The sequence below is a fragment of the Scardinius erythrophthalmus genome, assembly GCF_964197995.2.
Source record: "Scardinius erythrophthalmus genome assembly, chromosome: 15".
Lineage (NCBI taxonomy): Eukaryota > Metazoa > Chordata > Actinopteri > Cypriniformes > Leuciscidae > Scardinius > Scardinius erythrophthalmus.
Window position 1 is genome coordinate 28,596,431 of NC_138235.1, and position 26,915 is coordinate 28,623,345.

A 26,915-nucleotide genomic window follows, 5' to 3' on the forward strand; every position below is an offset into this window, starting at 1 on the left:
AATTTGAATGGAATCTGATTTTGCGTTAGTTTTATTAAAAAGATTTTTTGTTCCAATGACATCATCATATATGAGGTAAAACTGTTCCCATCTCTCAGTGAAACGGCCCCAAAAACACATCAAAACACAGTAATCCTTATTTTCTTTTAGGTGCTTAATTTAAAATATATTACACATATACGGAGCAAAATGCCCAGTTTTAATAAAATGCGTGCAAGATGCTTTGCCTTCCTCCAGACGCATAAATAAGTAAGCAGTGACAGACAGAGTGTCATCTGAGGAAGGAGAGAGGGAGGGAGAGAAAGGGAGCATCAACGTTCCAGGAGGAGGAGGACGAGGTCGGGACACGAGTCTCGGGGACGCGGGCCTTTCGCGTCGCCCCCGGCCACCATCACGTCGGCCTGCCCCCGGAACAGACAGCCAGGCTCTCACAACAGATGGAACTAATGATGCGCAACAAAAGAGATCATTTCACTGTGGTCCTGGGGAAGCCACAAAGAGCGCTGGGACATTTGAATGATAGGGCCAGCAAGTCACTAGGGGTTAGATATGGGAAGCTTTTATGGAGGTGGAAAAGTGAATAGAGGCTCCCCGGCCCTCCTTCGGCCCCTTTGATGTCTCTCACAGAACCAGTGTGCCACTTTTTAAAAGGGAAATATGAAAAGTGGAAGACTAGGGCCTCTGCCAATCTCTTTTTCATCCTTCTTTATGGGGCTTGTCAGCAGGAAATCCCCTGTTTTTTGAAGACGCATGAGTTCATGGCGAATGTACAGTTTGATGTTCTTGTAGGAGCACTGAGGAGTAAAAGACTGGAAGACAGTAAAGCGCTCATTGAAAATTTTCAAAAAGCTTTCAAATAAACTCAATGCAATCAAGGATCTGGCTCAACAATAAGGATTTTTTCTGCTTGTCCTTCCAACACTAGTCCATTCACAAAGAAGTTTATTTTAATAAAAATTAAATAATTAATTAATTAACAAAAAACAATAAATATAATAGTATTATTTATTAATAAATTATATGTATATAAACTATTAAAAAGAAAAGCTGAACTAGTGTACAAATAATATATATTGTTAAAATGGTTACTCCCTTTAGTTACTATTTTGGAATAAATATAAAATGCGCAAAAACACTAACTTGATCAAACTGATATATTTATATATATTATTATAAGTTAAGTACGCTACATTAAAACTCACAGTTGCCTTGTGCCTATGTAATTGAATCCTACTCTGTATAAAAATTCCCATTCAACCTGATCTGACCCTAAAAAATGACATTCATTGGTATGTGATGTAGAAAGGTTGATTGAATACTATTATATAAGATATTAGACTGTTTTTATTCATTTATATAGTACTGCATGAAGCATGTTTCTACAGTATGTTACGGAAAAAGTAGAATTGTTGACGAAACATTTCTACAGTGTAGATCAATTAAATAAAATGACTGTGCACTGAAGAGAACGTATGCAAATGTACATTGTTCATAATAAAAATATATCTGCATAAGATCAAAGGCTTGTACTTCAAGAGCATATGAGTTAAGTGCACAAAGAGCATTCTGATATCTATACAGCCTAGATTTCAATGACAAAAGAAAACCCATATATCATTCACCTAGGGGTCCATTCAGACCATGATACCACACTGTGGGACACCATCATTTAACTTCAGTTAGAACATTGAGGAGGGGGGAAAGGGCAAAGGTACCCTCACTTTCGAGAGAAGGCTCTTATTTAATGGCTTATTCTAAATAGTTCAGGTTCAGCTTCCTCACATTCTGAAAAAAAATGTTCATAAAAAAAGAAAATTCTCCAATTATTTACTCACTCTCATGCCATTTCGAACCCTGTAACGTAAAGTAAATGAGTAAATAACAAGAGATTTTTCATTTCAAGATGAACTATTCCTATAAGTGCGCATCAAGCAGACTAGGCACGTTCCTTCTGCTGTTTAAAAATAAACAGAGGGAGGAAAACAGCGAACCTTCAAACACCTAGGGAGGGGATTTAAGTAAGATGTGAAGCGTTCAGTAGCTCAATCCGCTTCCCTACTTCCACACTGTAGATATCAGTGAAAGTTCAGACCGATGCTGACAAGAACAGAGGAGCGTGTCGTTATTAGCGGCAGGTTAGTTCTGATAACACTATCAGCCTCCTCCCCCCAGGCCTGCGGTGCTGGGCCTAACTCTCAAATAAAGCCGAAGTGTCTCGACTCCCTGGCACATTAGCTCTGATTACAATGACCTTCATTATATCAGCTACCCTTATTATACACATAGAGCACAGCGCTCCCTTGGGCTGCAGTATAAAGGAGAGGAGGTGGGGCGACCCGCTACAGAAGGATGCGTGCGTGGCATGTGACTGACCGCGACCACGGTGGTCCTGCACAATAACCTTGGCCGAAAAACAGGATATCGGCCCATTGTGCAGAAGTAAGGTTATTGTTCACAAAACAACAATGCTTGGTTAGAAATAGAATAGAAAAATAGTATAGAAAAAAATACTTTTTAATGCATTTCAATTGGTCCATATTACACTACCTATTCTTCACTGTCACAGTCAAACTACACTAAAAAGTGTGTGGAAACCAACATGCATCTTTTGAGCATTTAAAAGAAAAAAAAAAAAAAAAAAAAACTGGCTTGGGTTTTCAATTGGATTCAATTATGATTTAAATTATTAACATTTTTGATTTCAATTTATTTGGGTATATTTTAGCTATAATATCCATTTTGCTTACATTTAGAAGAAATGCTACTTTATTCGGCAACCGTTTTTTAACTATTCATCAAAAAAAATCTGGCTTATAAGAATCATTCGCTTAAGGAATCAGACTACTCTGGTTGTGCAGTATATTTTGATTCACTAAAAACAACTGATTCATAAGAGTCATTTGTTTGTGAATCGGACTACACTGGTTGCGCCGTATGTTTTTGATTCATAAAAACAATGCGCAGACCGATCGGTGTATGATGTCAAAGTACAGCGAGAGCGATTCAAAAGCAATTCGTCTGCTCTCTAATTGCTCTCACAGTACTTTGATGTTATACCGATCGGGCTGCGCATTGCCGCTTCAAGCCGAACACACCTAACGGCTCATGAGAGTCATTTGTTCCTGAATCGGTCTACACCGGCAATGCTGAATGTTTTGATTCACTATAAACAACTGATTCATAAGAGTCATTTGGTCATCAATCGGACTACACTGGCCACGCTGTATGTTTTGATTCGCTAAAAAGAACTGGTTCATTAGAGTTCATTTGGTCATCAATCAGACTACACTGGCCACGCTGTATGTTTTGATTCGCCAAAAAGAACTGATTTATAACACTAATTTGCTTGTGAATCGGACCACATTGGCTGTACCATATGTTTTTAAATCACTAAAAAGAACTAAAAAGAGTTATTTGTTTGTGAATCAGCCAACACTGGTCATACTGAAGGATTTTCATTCCCTAAAAAAGGGTTGATTCATTCATGAATCGGACTACATCGGTCGTATTGTGCCTTGACATTATTTCTCAGTACATTATTTCTTTTTAATTGCCTCACATCCAAAACAGACTGCAAACTCACATTCACAAATCAGGCAAAATATAATTTCGGTTACACTTTATCTTAAGGTGACGTAGTTGCATTACTCAAAAGTACTGAGTAATATTAATTAACTACACGTACTTACTACAGAGTTATGGTTAGGGGTTTGGTTTAGGGTAAGTTACTTGGCTAACACTTTATTTTACATTGTCCTTACATGTACTTACCATAGTAATAACAGTAAATTATGCATAATTACATGCAACTAACCCTCAACCAAGTCCTAATCCTACCCTAACCCTATAGTAGGTACATGTAGTTCATTAATATCACTCAGTACTTAAATATAAATACACTGTAACAATGACACCTTAAAATAAAGTGTAACCGTTACTTGTAATTCTGCATAATTTACTGTTATTAAGGCCCGTTCACACCAAGGACGATAACTATAAAGATAATGATAAAGATATAATTCTAAAAATCGTTCTCCATATTAAAGAATAACAGAGTTCACACCACAACTATAACGACAAAGATATGAGGAACGATATCGTTGGGATCACTTTCAGAACGATTTTTTTCCAGCTGTCGAACGATAAAACACTGACAGCCAATCAGAATCCATTCTAATTTAAAGGTCTCGCGCATTTAAAATGGATCTGGATCATCCGGGCGCGCGCGTGCTTAGAATAAAAAGACCGTTATCGGTCGTTGGTCTGGACGCATATATAGTTATCTTTATCGTTATCTTTATAGTTATCGTGCTTGGTGTGAACGGGCCTTTACTCTAGTAAGTACATGTAGTGACATGTAACTACATCACAAGTGTTTTTTTGCTGTGGCGCTAAAGAATCAAAGGCAGCAGAGACAAAGACAAACTATACAAAAATATAAATTTTCGCTAATGCTAAAACTAATACACAACAACACAAATCCACCTTTATATTCATATGCATCACAGGAGTCTTGTAGCTTGGGGATCATGATGTCTTAATTTGCCTGCAGACGCATAATACTGGTCACCTCCAGCCTGCAGTCAGAGCCAATGGATGCTGGCAGCAGCTCTAAGAGGAGAATGGAAGCTGGACCGGGGCCCTAACGGAAAAGCTTGGGGACTCTCGTCACCACTTAGCATACGGCATGCTTGTTAACTTCAATTTTCTGCTCATTCTCACTCACAGGGCCACAGGGCTAACATTCTTCAGTTCTTGGCAGACGCACCCTCTGGCGGGGGTGACCACCCCTTTCACAGCAGGGGAGCGGGATAAAGACGGCAGAACGCGGCCCCTAAATCTCCCCGCTCATCTGTGCGCGCCTGCTGGCTCTCGCAGCATCCTTCTCACTCTCCTGCCAGGTGCCTCCATGGTAGCCGTTACCCATGGAGACCTGCCTCTCCCTATTCACTTAGCCTGGCTAACCGAGCATCGAGCAGTAGGGGTGCGAAGGGAGGGAGGAGGGCATCGGTGCAGTCTGCAGGGGGCCGGTGTGTTTGTTTTGTGGAGAGCGGTCTAGAGAGCTGGCTAAATCTGCTTGTTTTGGATTAGAGGGAATTGGGAGGCTGTAAGCACTGGTTTAGGTGATGACTCCTCAATGGCTAGTTAAGGAGTACAACACCTGCCGGACCAGTGAGATGCCCAGAAGGACATAAAAACTGTCAAATAAAGTCCTTGTATGCTTTTTTTTTTTTTTTTTTTCTCCTGGCATGCTAATCTCATTAACAAAATGACTGACTAAAATGTTCGTTAACGAATCGTTTCGGATTCATTCATTGTTCAGCTTCAGCTCATGTATTATTGTATTATTTGAAACAATAACGTTCTTTCTAGATTTGTCCTCTTAAAAAAACTTAAGTGTCTTGCGCTCTTATTTTTTTTCTCAGCATATTTTCGTCAACATTATATTCTAATTCGAATCCTTTCATTATTGTCACGATGTATATTTTTTGGTCTCGTTATCTTTAACAAAATCAACGATTTCTCAAATTATTATTGTTTTATTTCATCAGCAATGACGAGACCAAAAAGCGCACATCATGATAAAAATGTAATTCTTTTAATTAAAACACCACTAATGAAAATGTATATATAAAAAAAGATATTAACAATGTTGACAGTTGCTAGAATATGATAGTTTCAAATAATCCAGTCATTTTCAATAATGGTTTAATGAAATGCTTTGCAAGTGGGCTAATTAAGTCCACCAGTCGCAGCCTATACATATGAGATTAATCATATATATATATAACATAAACACACAGTATTATCACAACAAAATCACAAAAGTGAACTTGAAGCAAGCTAAATGCTAATCAGAATGTGCAAATCACGCTAGAAATATCTTTCCACAACAAATAAAACACAAACAATGAATAAATAAACTAAAATAAATATTACAATAGTGTACTCATTATGATGTTATTTCAGGAGCTCAGCTTTTCACAACAAGAACAATTTTTGTTAACTAAATTGACTAAATCAAAAGAATATTTTCGCCAAAAGACCAAAACTATCACTAAAGCAACTTAATTGAATACAAATGAATTCAAAAACTGCAGAAAGTCGACACATATTCAAGCTCGGATGATTCCCGCAAGTTCCTACATATGTTCTTACCATATAAAGTTGCATTTATGTCTCAGAATTGTATTTATGGAGTGAGAAGCGGAACTAGTGGCAGATGAACAGGCACCTGGTGAACATTGAACGCTCCTGGGCTTTTAGGGCTTAATTAATCAAGACCTCTGGGTATTATGACATGGCTGGTCTTCTCCGTGTGTGTGACTCAATTAAGTTGTTTCGTGAACCAGAGGTGTGACTTCAATATTGCTTAGAGTCACTGCTATCACACAAGCTGTGGTTAGCATTAACGCTTTGGGCCAACCGAGCCAATTGCAAACATAGTCTTGTCTTCATCTGCTTCACTGACAAAACACAGTAAGGCGAATGAAGGTACGCTACTTAACATGATGTCCTTCAGTTCCAAAACCTGCTTCCTATTGACTAATCACCTGCAATCCAGCTTAGCTAGCCGCTATTTGTGCTGGTATAGTGTCAAGCCATACATTTATAAATCTAGACATTGTTTAACAGCATAAGTTGCATGAAAAACAAATGGCAAACACCAGCCGGCACAATTCTTTCTTAGTCTACGCTCAAAAATATGTCAAAAAAGGAGAAATGGAGTGGAAAACACGTTTTATGCTGACTGATATAATTATTTGTCAAGTAATTGGTCATTAAAGCAGTCATGAAAACTATCGTGACACTGACCTTCAACATCTATTGAGTGCTCCAGTTCGACTCAGTCCTGTGGGTCACTGTCTACTTGCCAAAACTCAGCTTGCACGTTCACACCAGGCTCTTACATAGCGGTCTGTTGAAGCCTGTAAGGACACAGAAAACAGTAATGCATGGGTACATATTTTACTACCAAACCATAAACCAAAGGCAAACAAAGATTTTGATGAACTTTTAAAAAACGCCTCCCCTTTGCCACTTACACAAATCAACATTCAGTTCATGTGACGGTTTTTAATGCCGTTTTTTATACCAGTACTGTCAGTGGCTTGTATCGCTCACAGAATTTTATAAACACCAGTCTTTCCGCAGCACAATAACTACTTTCATTTCATTGTAAAACCTGTCAAAACTCCAATTAGATATTTAGAGAGAAAAATACGACGTTCAATTTGCCCAAACAAACCACTCCGTAAGTTAATAAAAAGGCATTATCATCCATCTTGGGCTCTTATTAGATTGTGTATACGCATGCTATCCTTTCAAGAGAAACAAGGGTTTGTGGGTAAAACACAAGGGGAGTGCGTGCAGTCTCTGAAAAACAGTTTTCTTGAGCGTGAGTGATAAAATGGAAATAAATAGATTTATTTTGGCATCTCACATGTTAAATACCTTTTTTTCCCAGGTTCTTTCTGTCTTCATACACTTATCAATATAACCCTGATATCACATACCATATACAATGAGTTATTTTTATAATACTGATGCACTTTAATAAGCTTTTTGTGTTAGATAAGGGTTAAAAACAACAGAATGAAAGGCTTTAAATTCCAAATTAAAGAACAGACTAATAACTAGACCATTTCTTTTTTAGACCAGATAAATACCCTAAAAACATAATAAATAAAAGTAATTATTGCAGCTGGTAATTACAATGCTAATTATATTGCTAATTAGCTTATTGTGATGTATACTGTGGATGGGGCCTTCACTACGCCTCGGATCACACAGGAACAAAGTCAAAACGGACTTCAGCCTAAATTATAAGAGCACTACTCACGACATTATGTTTGTTTTAATATTATCAACTGATTGCGTATTAACATTCAAATGTCCTATCGGCAACAATTTACAAGGTCCGTGTGACCGTTGTAGAATGACATCATTATAAAGACTTTTGGTCTTACAGACTGAAGAGGTTGATTAGTTGGGTCCTCAAATCATTCCTTTCTAAAACCATCTTGGAAAAGAGCCCGAATAGAGAATGAACTTGATTTAGAGTGCCAGGAAAGGGTGGATAGATTATAGTCTCTATATAATCTCCTGATCCTGGCGTCTGAGGTAAATGTAGACTCCGAAACATTTAACACACAAATACATGCTTGTACAAATTTAACAGGAGGACCTCAAACACAGACAGACATTATATATATATGCATGCAAAACCTACTGTACTCATATACTGTCAAATCAATAGTATTACATCAAACGTCCTACTAGCACATATAAATATTGCATGATATAACATTATTGATGTATTTCTCCCTCTCAAATATCTGTCTGGAAAAAAAAATGATTGAGCATAATGCAATGACGTACATTACAGTTCAAAAGTTTGGGGTCAGTAAAACTTTAGTTTTTTTTTTTAAAGATAGCAAATATGCATTAAATTGATATTCATCATCTTAAAACATACTGTATCACAGTTTTAAGGATCACAACTTTTTTCAATATGTATAATAATAAGAAATGTTTCTTGAGCACCAAAATCAGCATATAATGATTTCTGAAGGATCATGTGACACTGAAGATTGCAGTAAAGATGCTGAAAATTCAGCTTTGCCATCAAAGGAATAAATTACATTTTAAAATATACTCAATTACCAAAAAATATGTTTTAAATTATAATATTTCACAATATTAATGTTATTAGTGTATTTTTAGTACTGTACACTGCAGCCTTGGTGAGCATGAGAAACTTTTTCAAAAACGGATAAAACAATCTTACCGACCCACACTTAAAAGTGTTGAATATTGATTTTTAACTTCCTTTAAAAAAGGAAGAGCTTACTAATGTCCGCATTTAATAACTCAATTAATGAAAAATATATATGGCATTTTTGTCAAAGAAAACGTTTAATTCTTGTTCCTGTAAATCCAGAAAGCAAAAAACAAGAAAAAAACGAACAGTGAAACAACAGGAACGTATATTGCATGTTTTGAGAGTGCAATGTTTGACATAAAATATTCACTTCATAATGCTTGAAGACGGGATGACCTGTCGTGACACGAAATGTTTTTCACTACATTTTTTAAGCATGATCTCACAAACAAAACAAAAAAAGAAAAGAAAAGAAGAAAGCACACACCCAAAAAGGCACAAGAGAAACCAATCGTTCTTACTGATGCCACGATATTAAATAATGAACGATGATTAATTTACGCATATGCTTTTTACTGTAAGTATGATTCACAGAGATTTACGCTGAATAAATTCTGTCATTGCATTGATCTGGATATTTATCTACAGATGGGGGGGGAATCAAGTACATATTGTGATATGAACTTCGAGGTATATGAAGGCCCTGGCATATGAAAGTGTGTATGTTTGCATTGCCAGGTAACCGTCGTGTTTAGATCCGTGGTCACCTGTTAGACAGGAAAACCTTATCTAGGTTTTTCACTGTTCAATAAAACAATGAAACAATGTTTATTCTTTACAGAGGTTAATGAAAAGGAGTGGCAAAAAAACAACCAAAAACTGGCATTTTAGTTCAATAAGGAAAGGGTTAGAAAACATAGCACACCCTCTGATAACACTGATAAGATACTGCGTCAGGAATAACGAAAGTTAATGACAGAGTCTGTTCATCTCTCAAAATGAAAGAATGATTTTTTGGGGATATCTGCTGATCTGTGCACGCAAATAACAACCTGTGACTACAGCTGCATGGCTTAATCACAGCAATACAGGGAGGGAATATGTAACATGCCAACTTCTCATTATCAAATCCAAATTAATAATTTTCCTAACAATACACCACCTGTCTCCACCTGTGCAATTTTCGGAAAGAGAGAAATGCAGGTTTAAACACACTGGTGCAGTAGTGCTGACATAAAAAAATCTGAACTGTTACATAAAATCTCCCTCCATTTCCTTGTCTTTCTACAAAACCACACCGCAACAACATTTCCAAAACTCAGGGTTAGGTCACAAGCATTCAAGTCGATGTATGAACTAGAAGAGCTGGATTTTTCCCCAAACCACACTTTTAATACCTGGTACCTCCCTGACTTAAAATCATTTTTCGACGTCACGCATTTTATGAACATCCTCCAATTTTGATTGAGTTATTCATACCCATCGAACATCACAACACAACAAACAAGTTGGTTTCAACTAAATCTTTTCTGAACTGTGGATCTGAGGGGAGAAGGGATCAAGCTTTTATTCTTGCTCCAGATGTAATGTGATCATTCATTCTTTTTATCTATTAATGATTTCAAAGGCTTCCAACCATTATTGCTTTTATTCTCTGGAATAAAACCCAGCTGCTCTCTTTGTAGTGAGTCTGTGTGGGTGTATGTGCTTTTGGTGCTATATGGAGGGGGTTGGGGAGAAGAAGAGAAAAAGGGAACACAAAAAAGATGAATATCTGTTTTTTCAACAAAAATATTCACATTTTACACTCAACAACAAATTACCAACGAGTGTTTTACAAGCTACCCAAGTGGTAAAACTAATTAGCGTGTAATCCTGACCAAGAGCCTAACAAACAAACTGCATAAACAAGTTACGACAGTTTCCACAGAAGGCTTACAATTTGGTCTTTGCTTTTTAAAGCATTTTAAAGCATTAGAAGCACAAATCCCAAGTTTGATCAACTATTATCCAACATAAAATTGGCCTAGCCTGAAAATTAAGATTATACAACATTGGCATAAACCACTGAACAGCTGTTTTATGTAATTATTAACTCAATTTAATGACCAAAAATGCCATATAACGCTATGTTGTTTGCACGCAATCATTACAGGATTTCTTTTCCTTTGTAACTTTCCTTAAAATGAAAATAACAAGTAACATCACTTGGGACCTTCTCTACAGCATGAAAGGCAAAAAAAAGTTGTAATTTGTTCTCAAATTGTAGTGTTGACCAGCTCAAACATGCAACTCTGTGATTTTTATATTAGATTTTTATTTATATTTAATTATTGTTTTTTAATGACTTTTTTTATTCATTGTATTTTTTTAATAGTTTTTATTTTAAAACATATTAAAACAAATGTATGTTAATGTTATCGACACAAATTAAGTTTTTAAATTGCATTAAATTGTCCCAAACTTTGTTGCAAAAAAACTCATCTAAAAATGAATAGATAATAAAACGGGTAATATAAGCAACAATATGACCCACTGGGGATGACAATCAACCTTATAGTTTTTTTTGTGTGTGTGTGAGTGTATTTTGTACCCTATTTGTAGAAAGTGCATTTTAAAGTTTTGTAGATGTTTCAAACATTTATACCCAGAAAGACAAATGTGCCCCGAAAGGGTGTGAATGTGCTTGTGGACTTGTTGATTACGCATGCGAGGAGTGCCGCTGTATTTTATTGGGAAATTTACACCCTTGGTGTGATTTATAGAAATCAGTAGTGCCCACAAAGCAGTAAAACTCTAATTGTTTCCTCCATTTTTAAAGTCTATCCTCCATTAAGGAATCGGTGGGTAATAAAGAGCTTTTTTAATCAACCCTCTCTTGCTGATGTGTTGACGTTTGAACAGTCTCGCCTACCTTACAATGCAGGCTTTTACTGCTGAGAACAATGAGGCTAAAATATTAGAACATCTCATAAGTGACTGGGGTTCTGCAACACTTAGCTCTTTTTCTCCACTCTTCAGCTATGACCTTCTAAACGTGTGCATCTATATAACATGTACCATTTTATTTGGGTCATACTGTATTGTGTAAAATAAAGATGTTCGTCAGCTAATCCTGGTATCATTGGGAAACGTGTGACTCACTGTGTACTTCAAATCCATCTCTACCTATTTCTTCAAGGAAACTAAAGCCAAAATACCATGGGAAGAAGTTACACCCAAAGTACCAGCAAATATCTAAACATAGAATTCAGTCTAGGAAACACATTATATACATGGGCCAGAAATGGTACATCAGTTCAAATGAATCAGAAGATATGAATGAATATTTCAGTCGAACAACAAACTCAATTCTTAAATAGTTTTATAATTATTGCAAATACATTTTCGACCTCAAATTAAAAAAAATTGGTTTTTCAAAAGTGTCAAAAGTCAAAAGTGTATATATATATATATATATATATATATATATATATATATATATAGTCTTTAGTAATATACAAAATTAAAAATAGGAAAAAAAATTATGAATCAGACGTTAAACTTTACTTTCATGCACACACTCATCTCTTGCTCATATTACCAAGCCCAGGGATATAAGCATGATGGCTGCTCAAAAGCGCCATATCAATGCAGCTGTGATCTCCTTCATCCAGCAGAATCTGTCCTGCATTATAAAACACTTTAAAAGTGAGCATGAGCGAGTGCAAACGCCCTTCCCCTACCCCACACTCCCAAACAGGCTCTGATCCGGTCACCGCAGGATTCCACCTGGCCCACCTTTGCCCACCGGCTGGCAGTGCCACTGTAAATCCTGGAGCTATAGCTGGAGCCTGGGCTTGAGTAATTAATAAAAGCTCCATTACATGCCTTGTGGCCGTTGTTTGCTATTTCAACACCCCATTTGTGCCACGATTACAGTCATTATCAGTCAGCGACATTAATTCAGCCACCGATGCCGGAACTGCATACTAATAAATTGGGCTCTAAAATTTTTTACCTTTCAAGGAGTTGGTGCTGGAGTGGAGCCAGGAAGTGCCACTCCTGATTAGGAGTCTTCTGCTGACTCTGAAAGGCCCCTTTGAATAAAGGGCTGCTGCATCTTTGGAGATAGTTCACATTCCCCCCCCTTTGATTATTCCCTTCCCCTCCAAAATGAATCTTTATTAAGCTTAAATCCTAAATAAAATGAAATTAGCAGACTGCAAAATATTGCTTTCTTTTCTGCACATATTCCCTGGTGCCTCCATGCAAATTATAATGCTTATTTATGTAAATGAGGTGTCGTCTTTAATTAGTTTTGCTTGAAGGCATTAAAATACATGTATTCTTTCCCCAAAATATTATTTGTTTTGTTGCTCTCTTCAGTTGAGTTCAAAATGACTTATTATGCTGACTAAAAAGCTTTATTAATTTCAGTGTTTTTGTTTTTTTTTCCTCCCCTGACTTTCAGAGTATTATCTTCTCCTCCCACTGTGTGGGAGCAGCGCTTAGCGTTTAGCTTTTAGCTGTGTAATGGAGAGGTTTCCTCAGGCTCTCGCCGCTGTGAAGTGGATACAAGACTCTCTGAGTGTCCCTGCAGACAACAGACGGCCCTCTCATGGGTCAGCACGCTTATCCTTAACCTATACAGTATTGTGTGTGAGCGCATACGAGTACACATCATTATTCATTAAAAAAAATCTGTCATACTAAGATATTCCATGTAACATCACAGTTACAGAATCGAACCTGCATCACCTGCATGAGCGCCACGGCTAAACGCGTTACGCTTGCACTAACCACTAGGCCACGGATCCCAATTGTGCTGTCTATCACTACTCTGATGATGCTGTTTATTTGCATGCGCTGTCTGCATTGTTTTAACCTCTAATTCATTAAAATAATTATGCAAATGAGGTAACGGCACAAACACAACCAAAACTGAGTTTTGCACACCGCAATTCCTCATCTTGCAGGCCAGTTCGGGATGTTAGCTTAAGGAAGATGACTTAAATATACAATGCCCAACGATATAGCAGCGTAAACCTTATTATGGCTGGATGGCAAATAGGATGCAGGTTTTTGCGTTGAAAAGTGAATTTGCCCCTTGTCAAACTGCTAAGAATGACTTCCGTTGGCTCTATACGTTGCAGACCCCCCCCCCATCCCCCCATTCACTTAATGAAAGCCGCATGCCTGCATCGTGTCATCAATCAAATGCTAATACCAATGTAAATTCACATGCATTGTCAGCTCTCACCGCACGCCTCTAAACTGAGGTGCAATGACCTCTTAAACGACTTTCAGACAGCTTTTTGCCTTATTTTAATATTTGTTTAAAAGGATTTTCAGTGTTACAGTAAATCTCCCTCTTGACGCGGTTTTTATGCATTTGCAGTTGATTTACACCACAATGTTGAGTGGCTATCGAGCAGAAACCCGCCGTGAGTCACGGCCAAAAGGTGCCGGAACCGATGCAGTCAAACAGAAATACACGCTGTCATACACTCCGCTCAGCTGACACAAAAGGTTAAAAAGAAACATGAGCCGCAAACAACGAGCATTGGTCAATATCATATCAATATCCTTTGAGGCCTCAATGGAGTGAAAAGACTGAAATGGCATATTTTACGAAGTTAATACCCCTCAATACCCAATTCACACACATATAAACACAAGCACGCACAAACACACACAGCATGATTTATAGTAAGGAAGCTGAGGCCATTATAACGTTTTTATTATTACTGTTCTTTCAAGGCTAATGCTACAATAGATTTTTGCATGATTGATGCGTCCCAGTAAACATTAGGAAGATTCCATTAACTTAGCAGAGAGGAGCTAAATGGCGTCACTTTGATTATAGCTGCATTCCTTTCTATGCTTTTTGATTAAAAATAGAATATCAATATCACATTTTTTAAACGAATTCATGATGTTAGGATCTGACTTCAAAAAAACCAAAAAAAAACTCCTCTGGCAACTGATTGTTATTGAGGTCACCATATAAATCATTAAGTTTCTGGAAGTTACATCTGAAACAATCCTGGGGTTAAATCATGACAGAAACGTTTTTTTCCAGGAAATCAAGTGACTTTGAAGTTCTGGTCATAACTCATCTAATGTAGTACAGTTACTGTCATACACACTCTTAAAGGGACAGTTCTCCCAAAAATTGAAATAAAATTCTCCTTATTTACTCGCACCGCTCCAAACCGGTATGACTTTCATTTTTCAAAGGAACACAGAAGGTGAATTTCTGAAGAATATCCTTACAACTCTTTTCAATATAATATTCCAAGTCTTTAGAAGTTGTACCACAGCTTTGTGTGTTGAAAATTATGAAATCTAAGTTATTATTCGCTGATAATCTTAAAGTCGGCATTAAACGTAAATTGCGGTAGTCTTTTCTTCCCTATTGTGACGATTGGATCGTAGTGGTTTGCTACTGCATTGATCTCATTAGAGTGACAGGTCGTCCCGCCCTCGCACCGAAAAACACATCATCAGAGAAGAGAAGAGAACCCGCTGCAAGTGGGAGGGGAAATTTTGATTAAAGATTACAAGGGCACATGAATAAAATAATAATGTGCATGGATAAATAATTCATAATGAATATTGCAAAATTCCATTAAAAAAAAGAATTGTCAATTTTGATTTCATGGTGACTTCAATCCAGAGCCGAGTTGAACTCGAGAACTTGATTCATTATATGATTAATTGAAACGTTTTGATTCAACAGAACAATTTGTTCACAAATCAGCTACTTTCACGAACGTGCTATAAGCAAAGCTCATACATCTTGTCAACATGTTTAGAGAAAAACAACTTAAATTATGCCGTTTTCCTGTAAAAATCTATCGAATAACTTCAGAACACTTGGAATATAGGGCATGAGTCATATGGACCAGTTATATGATACATTTTGATGCTTTTGAAAGCTTGAAACCCTGCTTATTGTAACTAGAAAAGTTCAAACAAAAATGTTGTGTTACACAGAAACAAAAGAAAGTCATATGTGGTTTTAAAACAACCTTAAATGATATCAGAATTGTCATTTTTATGCATAAACTAGCATTTCAGTCTGAAAGAACATGGTACTGTAGCAATTTGCTAAAACTTCAATCAGTAAAGAGGAAATTCCACTGGTTTGAACTGTTGTCCTCCAGTTGTGCTAGTGCTCAACATCCATTTCACTCTCCCAACAAATCTGTGACCAAAATGCTCCTGGCATGGACCTGATTGGCTAATTGATATCTTATGTGTGGCCCTCATGGGAACAGTGGCAGCGATGACCTGGATGAGCGCAGATCTGTCTTCTCTCTCTCTCTCTCTCTCTCTCTCTCTCTCTCTCTCTCTCTCTACGCCTGTTGGCCTTTGCAGGAAACGAGTTCACGGTGAACAGTGTGGAGTAACACCCCTAACACCTTTTGCCAATTATTCACTGTGTGACCCACAACAACGAGAACAAGGGATCCATCTCCCAATATGTGGTCATAAACATGCACGCCCTGCCTTAAAATTGTACACGTGTTTGTGTTTCTGCCTCTCATGCCCTGGCGATACACTGACGCTTAAGAAAACTGAGCCAACTGATCTTTTGCCCAAAGTGCTAATTTGTGTCACAGCTGTGAGCGCAGAACTATTATTAACTGAAACATAAACTAGAAGCTATGTCTCTCAACAACAAGATTCTGCAATAAAACTATGTTTTAAGGCTTGATCTGGCAAAAAACTCAATATATTTATAGGTTCTTACAAGAGTATGGCCTTTTTCCATTTGATCTGTGGAAAAACAAATCGGAACAAAACACCTGGTCTTACCTTAGGCTTATCATAATAAAATAATACTAATAAAACTATGTGCGAGTCTAAGAAGTAAGTACATTTTCCACAAAACATAAAATAAAAGTGGTGATTTTACAAACTACATTGTAAAATCACAAATTCATTGGTAACAAAAAGAGGTGCAATACAAATGAACACCAAACTTACATGAGGTACTCCGAAAAGTCTGAGAACACTAGAAAAATGCTTTTTTATATAGAAAATAAATATTTAGCATAAATTAGCATAACAATTTGAGGGGGGAAATGACATTAAAAATGTTGATTATTTAATTTGGTGGTTTCAAATATCTTTAAAAATATTTTATAAAAAAAAAAAAAAAATTTTTTTTTTTTTTTTTTTTTTTTTTTTAGGTTTAGGTTTTTAATTCAGACACTTTTTTTTTACCTTACTGTATATCTGGCTTGACATCTGCTCCGATTGCATGTATTCAGTCTTTTTTTGTTGTGATTTAGCAAGAAAAACAAGTCCTGCAGGAAACTGTAAGTTTCTAGTGTTATGTTCAGAATTCAGTTTATAGACAAAAACATCTCTGTGCGTGTAGGAATGTGCATCAAATTAAAGGTGCGTCCAATGAATGGGCAGAAATTTGTTTCGGGGGTGAGGGAGGTTGTTATAGTAAAAATAGAAGGATGGAAAATGTAACTTTCATGGTTTTACTGTATATTGCTTTACTCCTTTCAATAAAAAAAAAATAATGATAATAAATAAATAAATAAATAAAAAGAAAGAAAGAAAGGGCGGGCAGAAAAGGATCTGGAATGTGCACTTTTAAATCCATTTTCAGCCCATTTTCAAGAGTCTGTCGACATGAAATACTGAAAATGAAAGCCAAAACGGAGATCGAGGGTTTATTTCATGTGGGCTGCATGGTTAGGCAGCACTATTGGATGTGAAATGTTATCTCTGAAGCCTCATGTTTCAAAGCCTGCAGGGCCCATCTCCCCTTGCCGAGTACACGGACACGCAAGAAACGCTTTCTGTCCCAGAATTTCACAAATGTCCAGTTGAATCCTCATCACTTGTTTGTGCGCACTGAGGCCAATCAATCTAGATGAGAGAATTAAATAAATGAACTCAGTTCAGGTCACGCCAGGAAAGGTCCATGTAATCCACTGAGGTTTTTTCTTTCTTCCACAACACTTTCTGACATGACGGATATAATTATTCTAATAAAACTGTGCCTGAGACAAACACTGCTATGTTCCCTAGGTACACAGCAAAGTTAGGATGCATGCCAGTTTTTTTTTTTTTTTTTTCCTGTTGTCACCGCTGGCTAACTACATCACCTCAGCTGTGACACAAATTAAAATATATATATATATCTTGACATACTCACAATTTGCTTAAGAAAAAGCAATTGTGATATTTTGTGATTTTAAATAGTCAGTTCACCCAAAAATACAAATTGTGTCATCATTTACTAACACTCATGTTGTTCCATACCTGTATGACTTTCGTTCTTCTGTGGAACACAAAAGAGGATATATATATATATATGACTTTTCAATGATATATTCATTATATATATATATATTATATATATATATATATATATATATATATATTAAAATTGTATTTACTTTGATTTTATTTGGGTGAACTGAGCGCCACCAAATGGAATTTGAACAAAAGTGACTGTTGTCAAGCAGGCTGTTGTCATTGGTCAGTAAACAGAGAGTCACACCCAAAACTCATGCCATTAGTTAAATTTCATTGTGTGGGATTGGTTGAGATGCTCAAATGTAGTAAAATTTTAATATGTACATATGTACGGGAAATCAACCTACAAATAGGCTATTTTATAGTTAGTTAGCCGGGACAAAAGGAAGAATTTTAAATGATCAATATATTACAAAATATCCATGTACAGTCAGTCATTTATCACTGTGTAATTTTAGAATACAGTTGTTTGTCAGTCTCATTTCAAGTAACAGGAAGGATAAAGATCTTTGATAACCGCACGCCTTTCATCTTTCTAGAAATCCCTGCGTTGCCGCACCTTGGCGTTTATTCTTTAAACATTCCCTTATAGGTCCAACCTGCACTGCATGGAATCTGATACACCTACAGAGGGAAATAAAAATAGAGAAAAGTGAACTCCAGGCTAAATTTTAAAAGGAATGGAATATCACGCTCTTTGATGACAAAGTAAAAACAAAAGACTAGAGGATATGTCCTGAAGCACGCTGAACATGAATCCACACAGAGACATCTCCAACATTTGACAGTCTTCAACGAGTCTCTTTTAACGCTTTCCTTTTCCCTTTACTGTTCCGATGACAATCGACTGTCTTTTTGCAAACAAGTGCATCAACCAAGGATGTACACATTTCCCATCAGTCTGTGAAGCCCACAGTGCAGAGATGGGCAAATGCAGAGGTTAAAATGGTATTTTAAAGGTGGGGGAGCTCTAAAGGTTGCATAGTCAGTAGGTATTACATTACTATACTGAAGGTTAAAATGAACTGATTTGCCAACGAACACTTAAATTACACACAAGGAAGTTTTTATAATAAAGTTATAATACTTAAAACTTAATTACATAATTATGTTTCTACTCCAATTCAGTTTTTTTTATTTTTTTTATATATAAACATTTAAATGGTGGCTGTCATAAAAACTTGACAGATTTATTCAAGCACAACATTTTGAAGAACAGTAAAAAAATATAATGAATATGTAATATGGTGCATATTTAACAAAACGCTCCTCTCTGGAGTTCATATTTCTAGCTGACTAATGAGTTTGTGTTCACTGAATGGCTTTTGTGAGGTAAATGTAATAGTACGTGACACTGTTTACAAGCTGTTTTATTGGCGTCTTTCAGCGATTGAAACACTGATTGTGTGATTACAAAAATGATATTTTGTTTACTTTTACTGAATATTTCAACATACTTTCTGATGTTCATTCATGTTTATTTCGTGATGTAACTAGTAGTAAAGCGGAAGAGATGATCGGTTCACGTGCGCTTTCACGTGCGCTAGCGATCTGTCACAAATCACGACACATTAAAGAGCGCCAAAACGGTATTGTTTGAATTTCATAATAAAAATAAACAGAAATCTCAGACTTTGTTTCCTATCAAAAGTAACAAAGCACAAAAGCTTATTGCGATTTATTCGATGGGAGATGCGCAACAATGTTCTGTTCATTCATCAACTGAAACCAGCATAAACTGAAATAATCGATTCTTGGGATTAAAAATCAATATTGGTTCATAAAAAATGTGTATATATATATACACTGCCAATATTATTATTTTTTATTTAATAAATTACCCAGTATAACCTCTGGGTAAGCTCAAATGATAATTGTGTCGTTTCCTTTTATCATGGTGGGCGCACAAGAGAGGAAATGAATGGTGCAAACTCTTACCACTCATTCATTGAAAAAAATTTTTTTGAAAAAAAAAACCCATCTTTCCTAGCCACAACAATTTGATAGAAAACAAAACGCCTGTCGGGCTGGCGAGTGAGAAGCGTGCTAGTTCTGGAATGGCCTGTGAAAAGTATTTTCCTTTTTATTTAATGTCGCCCATAACTCATTGCAAGGAAAAGCTAATCAATAGCACCTTAATGAAAACTTGAGCCATATTTTATTTTGCTGCAGAGAAGGCAGGGATCAGCATTTGTTGCCTTGTTGTGTGCTGGGTCTGGCCCCGGGGCTGTTAGACAGATGTCACGCTCGCAGATACCTTAAATATTTGCTGCCTTCTCCTAGAAATGCTTTATCAACATGCCAAGCAGAAGGAGTGAGAATTTCTATGCAGAGAGCGCCATTAGAAAAACAACAGCCACAACAGTGAGTCTATATTTCATCATTTCGGCTCCGTCATTGCCACAGTCAGTGATTTAATATGTGAGAGGAAGGAAGAGTGAAAGGTTATGACTTCTACACTTTAAAATATTCCACCTACATTGAATCCCACAAACCCTTTTGTTTCATCCCAAATCAGCATAAATGCCTATATCTCTCATATCTAATATATATTCATGGCTCAAAGCCATTCACCTCACATTTAGAAGGAAAAAAAGCATCCACATGCAGCCAAGATCCCATATGCTTGCCTTTTCTTTCCATGTGGCAATACACACAATTACACACGCGATTATCACAAATTATAAGACTGTGCATTTGCTAAAATCAAACAAATCAGCAGACCAAAGCTCTACTTTGCCAGTAAATATGGATGATTGACATATAGAACCCCCAGGTTCCCATTTGACAACATTCAAAAACAATTTTTTTAAGAATTATAGTTAATTTTCCACAAAACAAAACACCTTCCATACTACTGTTGACCTTCTCAGAACTTTCCTCTAAAGTAATCAAATCACAAATTTTCATATTACACTGTAAAAAAATATTCAAAAAAGAAAATATGCTGAAAAATTGGCAATTATTTATCTAATTATTGTAGTTTTTTGTTTAACTACTCTTAAAGGTCCCGTATTATGCCCCTTTTCACAAGATGTAAAATAAGTCTCTGATGTCCCCAGAGTGTGTATGTGAAGTTTCAGCTCAAAATACCCAACAGATCATTTTTTACAGCATGTTTAAATTGTCATTTTTTGGGGCTCAGAAAAACACGCTGTTTTAGTGTGTGCCCTTTAAATGCAAATAAGCTGCTGCTGGACGACACAGGGGGCGGAGCTTCATGAGCTCGCGCTCAGTCTCTCAGGACAATTTCCTCTCACGGAATGATGATAATATCAGAAACTCTCAGTAACGGTGTTCAGTTCGAGTCGGAAAATAATGCCTACAGAGTCAGAGTGCTGTATAGAGATGAAACAGGTATAGTTTAGTAGTTTAATTACGGTTATTATAACGTATTTGTCATCTGCTTGTAGGCTATGTATCCATTATTTATTAATAGCCTACAAGTCTGCTGTCTGAATGATGATCAAACATATACTGATGAGTTTAATAAAGTTTATTGTACATCACACAAAAGATGAAGCGTCAGTTTTACTTCAGAAAATCACCGTAAGAGCTGAGTAAACACAGTAAGTTATTAGAAGTGTGCAAGTACATAAACGAATTTCGGTAGAGTTGAGGGAGCATTCCTGTGGGCGGAGGTTAGTCAAAAAACTGTTGTACTGACGTCATTATAGAAGGAAGTAGAGGGATGTAGTCCAAACGGGCCGTTCGATGTAGGCGACTTCTGTTAAATAAAATATCTCGCTTGGCATTGAACTTTGAGCTTTATAATTTTACAGATATTATTTATACTCTAACAACAACATTACACACTAACTAAAGTTTGAAACATGGGATCACGAAGAACGGGACCTTTAAGTTTTAACAAGTCTAAGGGGACAAAAGTATTGCATGATGATTTACACAGCAAACCAAGAAGATCTAAAATAATACTTTTTTTATCAAATAGGCCTACTACTCTGGAAAAAGTTTTGCCATTCACCACTTCCCAGCATGCACTGTGATATGAATTATTAATATAGCTGCATTGTTTGACCATTTGCTGGTTTTGACTTGAAAAAACATGAAATGAATCGCATAATATTGAGCTATTTAAAACCATTTTTATTATTATTAGCAAGAACAGGTGGTGTTCATACAAACGGCTATACAAAACACACATACATACAAACATTAAAGAAAGAAAACAAACAAAGAATATATAGGCTAAAATGACAGTTTCAGTTGGGAGAGTTTTGGGGTAGTCAGTTTTTTTTAAAGATGTTTCACAATTGCATTGGAGTTGATTAAACTTTTTTTTTTTAAATCAAGTAAATTAATTAAACTGCATTGCAAATGATTTCCTTCATTGTGCATGGTCTCGTACTTGCAAAGCTACAAAAAAAATCTTGATTGTGACAGCATCCACACAGAACAATAACGATCAGCTCATTTGTTGAGACTGAGACAACAATTTTTCATCAAAGGGGAAAATAATAACTCAAAGGTCAAGTCATAAAAAAACAATATCAGGCCTGTCTCAACGCTCTGTGCAAGAGTCGCATTATGTTAACCAAAAGAGAGCTCTCTCAACACGAAGAGATAAACGAACTGTGGAAGGTATGCCAAAGTCCCTTCTCATCGTATCAGTAGACGGCACGAGTGCCTCTGTGTAACTGTGTCCGTTATGTGTAACTGTGAGTTCCCACCTGAATTTCGAACAGCAAATTTATCAAATTTATATCCTCGGAACTGTACCTGAGAGATTACGAAGCAATCCGCTAATATGGTACTTTAATCTGTCCTTTCATTTAAATCATCAGCACCATTTAGAAGTAGTTTTCTTTCAAAATGAGTAACCCATTCATGCAGCGCGGGCCTGCAGAGAACTGTCCAACAGTGAGACGTCATTTGCATAGATTTGCATTGTCAGGATGCAATGAGGGAGGGAGAGCTGACAAGCCAGTGACTGCTCTGTGATGCTAAAAGAGCTGACATGCTCTCCTAAACGTCAATCCCATCCCAAACACACACACACACACACACACAGTGTTGCCTCAGAGCGAGTGGAGGACTCATCAACCGGCAAGAGAAGTGGCATTACAAAAAATTTTAATGTAAGTAAACAGATGTCTGTTCGTATTGTGAAAGAGAGAATATGTTTTCAGTACTTGTGAAAATGCTAGTTAATTATCCGCTACATTTATAAGGGCACTGTGCCTGTAAAATCATAAAAAACAAATGATTGCAAAACTGACATAATGTCCTTGTGGCTCTGTTTAGGCCATTTCATCCAAACTAATCATATATTTCCACATATATTCACACCTCATATTGCTACTTTCACTTATCTATTTTCTTATATGCTACACAGAAATTTAGTGCATTGCAAAGTATTTATTTTTATATTTGTTATGCATTAAACTCAAAATGTCATGTAATTTAATGTCATTTTTATGTAAGAAAATAGAGTAGTCAGGGCAAGTTGGCTCATGTTTTAAATGCATTTCAATAATTGCAATATTTATTAGCCAAAATAAATAAATTTAAATGAATTAACATGAATTGTTTTGCATTTCATAATCATTTTAGTTTTTAATTTTGACTGAAAAGCAAAATAGGCTGTTTAATGGCAGTTTCTATTGTGACAACTTACTCCATAGTGTGACTATGGCGAGCAGGACGAGGCCGAGGGCCGTGAGAGAGTGGCGCGAGGCCGGTGGCGTGATTGCTGATGAGCGACACCTGCGCGACGCACCAGTCTCGTATCTCTCACGGAGGAGCGACGACAGTGAAGATCAAGAGAGGACCAGGCCTGGATTTATGTTTCTGTTTTGTTATATGTGACAGCAGTCTTTACTTACGTTTTGTAGTCGTTTCATTTATAGTATTAAAGTTGTTGAACGTTCGCCGGTTCCCGCCTCCTCCTTCCCACAACAACGAACTCGTTACAGTGACAATCTCCTCCGCTAAAGGTCACAAAAGGTCAATGTATCCAACATGAGACATGACATAATTAATGCAGAGTTCAGATTACACAATATCAGGTCGATTTTGGCACAATCCGTTTGATGTAGGGTGTTGTGGTGATTCGTAAATGACAATGGGCCTCATTCATAAAACACGAGCATACAATTTTTTTTTGTGCAAATTGTTCACAAAGCCATTCTGACGTACATTTTTAGATTCATGAAAATGTTTGTATTTTCAAAATTGTTGTTGGTATGAAAGAAATTTACACCTGCTCCCTAACACTTGTAAATATTGCACAAAACATTTGAATGTTCTGTGTTCATTTAAGGCAAACTGAAGACATTCTGATGCACAATTTAAGGGAAAGGAGGAAGATTCCACAATAAAAAAAATTAGGAATTTACGTAGTTGTAATTCATAGGCGGGGATTATGCTAATTGTGAATGAGCGCCCTATTTTCAAATTTTTGGAATGTATTAACATTCACACGTTTAACCATCAAATCTGATATTTACAAAGCGTTTGTGAATCCGAAGGAGAGTTTTTGGGAAGGTCTGTTTTAAATTACTCAGAATTTACTCAAAGTTTTATGAATGAGGTCCAAAGAATTGATCGTTTTATCTCGTATAATGTGTCATAGTGGAATCTTCACGTTGTCCCAACATAAAGACTAGCATGTTTTTATTTTTCGATCCTCCAAGACGGGTTCCGACACATCGGTGACATTGACCAATAAGAGCACAGAAGCTCTTCCGTAAAAAGCTTTCAAACATGGCGAAACGAAAGAGAGATCATGATATTGGTGCTGCTATGTGGAATTCTTTCTTATTTTGGGGGTTTTCTGATGACAATAAAGCCTGTACAAAACACGCCGCTTCGCCTTCTCAATGACATCACACACATTATTAAAGATGGCAAGCAATGATTGGTCAGGAAGACGCGTGTAGTCTGACATGTTTCTTGTCCACGACAGGACAAGAATTTAGGAGTCAAAATCGCATAATCTGACACAGTGGCTATTGTAATAGACAAAAATAAACTCTAGTCTGAACCGAGCATTAATGTTCAATAACTTGTTTGCATTCAAACTAAAATGAAAAACTGGCCTGAAAAATATACATGGTCTTGCTTATATGCTTAAACAAAAAAAATATTCTGAATTTAAAGACAGATACCTGAAAAATAATGTGCCAAATACTCACACATCCAGAAAAGAGTCCAAAAACAACATCCATGTGCTTGAATGTTCCGGTTGGCACTGATAGTTCAATTATTGGGATGTGAAAGTTACATCAAACCAGAAGCTAACAAAAAAAAAAGCTTTGCCCTTAAAAAGCGTGAGAAGTCAGAAATGCTCTGGTTAAATGAGACCAAGAGTTTTAAAATGAGAGATTTCTTTTTTTTATGCACAAATATAATGCAAGAAAACCTCACCAAAAACTAACCTGCAATGTACTGGAGTTACAGCAGTGACTGAGATGACTGAGAACAATGGATATTGCAAAATACAACAGAAGCCGTTTCAGTCTGCTAAAAAATTTACGCTTGGGAGAACGTTCATATTTCAACAGGACAATGATATCAGACGCAAGGGCAAAGTAACACTGAAATGACTCAAGAACAGAATGGTGTATGACCTTAAATAGTTCACTCAAAGAGTTTTTGAGTTTCAGTGCTCTAAACTAAAAAGTATCAGAGAGAAAAAATGAATGTGGGATTTGTAATTCAGTAAAATGAGATAATTGGTTAAGGTCTGATTACTGAATGCAGGCATTTAGTGTGCATTTAGGCATTCTAGGCATTTCATTGATATTCAAATAGATTGTCAAGCCAAAATATCACAGCAGTGCCCCCTTTAACACTAAAGCCCTGCCCTGGAGGAGCTCGGCCAGCGGTCTGTACTGTAACGTATGATTGCGGAGCACAAAAAGAATGATGTTTTGTTTTCTCTGTTTCTCCGTCTCTCTGCCAGTTTTTGCTCTGGAGGCAGCTCCTGTTTATGCACATCCCTCGGGCCATTTGTTTGTAGCACTTCCTGGTCCCGGAGTGGCATGCATAATGCAGGAATGAAAATGTTAACAGTGGCAAATAAAATCGGCAAGGTGCCCCCACAAATCAGGGCAGTTTAGGAGCACATTTAATCATCCGTGCATAGGGAGGCGCTGAAATTTATTGTGGCATTTCTGAGAAGATCAGGACCCCATTTTTCCAGGGCCTTCTCGAGCCATTCGCCTTCGTCCCCCTCCCATTGGATTCACATCGAGAGAGATCTTCTGCACTCACTCAACCAAAGGTGCAAAATTTATGTCTCTCTTTGTAAATGTATATGTGGTTGCTCTTTTGTGTTCTATATTAAAGCAATAAGCCGCTTGAATCCGTGCATTAGTGATTTTACCACAGGTAAGGGGTGTTCTAGATGCCTGTATCTGTGGTAAAAACACTGTAACGCATAGCCTCGAGTGGCTTAAAGCTTTATTTAAAAATGGCAGCAACAGCAAAACTATTAAAAACACAAACGTTTAATAAATAACTAAATGTATTACTATGAGATAAACAGAATACATTTTTCTTCCACCAAGTTTTAATTATTCTAACTGCAATTTACGGTTGCACTGAATATTAACGATTAATATTCAATGAGTGGTCACATGGAAATTAATAGTAATATTACATTCATAATAAAATCATATTTTAGTAAAACATATTGAAAATAGTTTTTAAAAAGTTATAAAAAAATTGAAATATAAAAAAAAAAATATATATAGTAGGTTTTTCATCGAATTTGAATATATATATTTATATAATTAGACATCTGGCCTTGGCAAATAACAGAAATGCAAAACTAAAATAACAATAATATGAAATAAATAAATAAATACAAATAAATTAAAAATAAATAAATAAAATTACAAATGACAATTTCAAAATTACTATAATTTAAAACTAATCTAGAAAAATGACACTCAAAATAAATAAATATATAAATAATACAAAAATAAAACTATTTTGTTCAGAACAAATG

At 36.4% G+C, this 26,915-nt stretch overlaps 1 protein-coding gene across 1 annotated transcript in view; it reads right to left on the bottom strand.

Moving 5' to 3' along the window:
- Window positions 1-26,915, bottom strand: part of casz1 (castor zinc finger 1) — a 180,774-nt gene that overhangs the window by 135,528 nt on the left and 18,331 nt on the right. The window contains exon 3 of the mRNA XM_081386277.1: window positions 6,817-6,929. The gene's annotated coding sequence lies outside the window, so the exon portion shown is untranslated. The remainder of the gene's footprint in view (window positions 1-6,816; window positions 6,930-26,915) is intronic.